Raw genomic sequence first — 2,130 nt, forward strand, 5'->3', positions numbered from 1 at the left:
GGGGGCATTAGTTCCACCCCTCTGCAGCACGCCAGAGCGAGCAGGGAAGATGGGGGGACATGTCCCACCCCTCTGCAGTGCACCAGAGCGAGTGGGGGGGTAGGGGGCATTAGTTTCACCCCTCTGCATTGCACCAGAGTGAGTGGGGGGGATGGAGGGGGACGTGTCCCACCGCTCTGCAGCGCGCCAGAGCGAAGGCAGGGTGTGATGGGCCTCACGAGCTTAGCCCGGGCCTGGCACGCAGCCCTCAGGCTGATGCAGTCCTACCCTGGTGGCTGCCCCAAAGACAGGCTTATGAGCCTGCCGCAGCCTGTGTGCTCACAGAGCCAGGTCCCACGGCTCAGGCACTAGGAGCTGGTGCCATTAGACCCAAAAGCCTCCAGTTTGATCCCTGCAGCACCCCTGCCAGGGTCATCTTTCTGTGGGGCACCGGCCTGGCACAGCAGTGCAGGACAGACGCACACAGCCATGGGACCCACCCCAGACAGAGGAACAGAGACAGACACCCCAGCTCCCGCCCCGCAGACAGACAGACAGCTGGAGCGAGCACTTACGGGAGGAGTCCATTTCCAAGATCGCTTCCTTAGCCTAGGAGTGCAGAGATCAGTCGGTTAGCGAACAGGGAGGGCAGTGCAGTGGTACCACGGGGGGAACGAAGTCGGAATTTTTCATAGTGTTTTGTATGACTACTGGGTGTGCCTCAGTTTCCCCTATGTGCTGCATGGTTAATTAGGTGGGGGTGGGGAGGTTGTTCGCTCTTTGCAGAGCTCCAGGTGAGACTTACACCTGGCTGTCGGGGGCCTGGGCCCCTCATGCCCATGGAGAGTCCCAGAAGACAATGGCCACTCCAGTTGCCCGGACATTTAGCACCTACCATGATCCACGGATGCCAGCCGGATGTGAGCAGCAAGGGAACAAAGGGCTAGGGAGGAGGGCCAGGGGGACGACGTTTGCCTGGGAAGATGAACAAAGGACTGAGGGTTGTTCAGTGTGGGCTGCTGGAAGGAGAAGCCGGGGTACTGGGACTGAGGAGGGGTCAGAGGGCTCGGGATTGACCCAGACACTCTGCTGTAACTTTCCATTCTCTGTGCTAACCGAAGGACTTTCCAGGCTGTGGTCCAGACATCTCAGAAACCCTCCTGCTGTTACAGCGCTGGCTCAGAGTCCCTCTTGGGCGTGCATCGCTCCCTTAGGGGGTACAAGTCTTCCCCAAGTGTCCAGTCCAGGCGGACTCGCTGCAGGGAGCTCACGGCATGAAGCAGGATGCTGAAGGCTCCGAGGTTCGGCCCCAGGAGGCAGTGAAGCCAAGGGCTCACATCAGCGAGTGAGTGTGACCCTATCCGGGCTGGCGCACTGAAGGGCTCCTCCCAGGGACTGTTCCAGAGCTGGACAAGAGCACCAGACCTGTGGCTCTGTGACACACGGCCACCGGCGTGCCAGGGGGCTGCGTTCCCCATCCCTCTGCCTCACACCGGGTAGCTGCTGTTCCCTGCGCTCTGACACAGCCCGGGCTGACCCCAAGCCCAGACCACACGCCCTCGGAAGCCAGCTGCTGAGGCTCGGCTCCAGGCCCTGTCTGCATGGGCCCCAGGTCCGAGCGCTCGACTCAATGGGGGCATGGGGGCTCTGACCGGGGGGTTGGGCCGGGGGCACCGGGGCTCTTCACCTTCTGGGGGATGATTGCGTGGTGGTTCTCCAGGATGAGCCTCTTGATGTGGTGGGTCCAGACCCGCTTCTCCTCCACGCTCTTGGCCTGAGGCAAAGGACGTGTGATGATATGGGGCCGTGCACCACACATCACCCCTGAGAACCCAGCCCCTGCACCACCACTGGCTGGCCCCGTGCCCAGCACTCCTCCCCCAGTTCCCAGCCAGCCCCTCCGTGCCCCGCCCGCCCTCACCTGGATGTTGTACTGCTGCTTGCTGTGCTTGTAGTGGGTGACGCTGAAGCACAGCGAGTCCCTGGTGCTCTCAATCAGCATCAAGGAGGAGCACTGGGGGGAGAGTGGCATCAGCAACCCAGGTAGAACTCTGCTCCCAGGGGCCACGCGAACCCCTCCGGGGCTCCCCCTCCCTGCCCCAGCACCACTGCCGCCAACCACCCCTGGGGGCTCCCCCTCCCCGCCTCAGC

The 2,130-nt window shown here is 62.9% G+C and overlaps 1 long non-coding RNA gene across 1 annotated transcript; it reads right to left on the reverse strand.

Moving 5' to 3' along the window:
* Nucleotides 1-554: 554 nt before the first annotated feature.
* On the reverse strand, nucleotides 555-1,988 carry LOC116816328 (uncharacterized). Its single transcript, XR_004371691.2, has 3 exons — nucleotides 1,901-1,988; nucleotides 1,667-1,753; nucleotides 555-588 (listed from the first exon to the last, which is right to left on the reverse strand). It is a non-coding gene; the product is annotated as an uncharacterized LOC116816328 (long non-coding RNA).
* Between the last annotated feature and the right edge of the window lie 142 nt (nucleotides 1,989-2,130).

Source organism: Chelonoidis abingdonii, unplaced genomic scaffold (genome assembly GCF_003597395.2).
Source record: "Chelonoidis abingdonii isolate Lonesome George unplaced genomic scaffold, CheloAbing_2.0 scaffold2509, whole genome shotgun sequence".
NCBI classification, from domain to species: domain Eukaryota; kingdom Metazoa; phylum Chordata; order Testudines; family Testudinidae; genus Chelonoidis; species Chelonoidis abingdonii.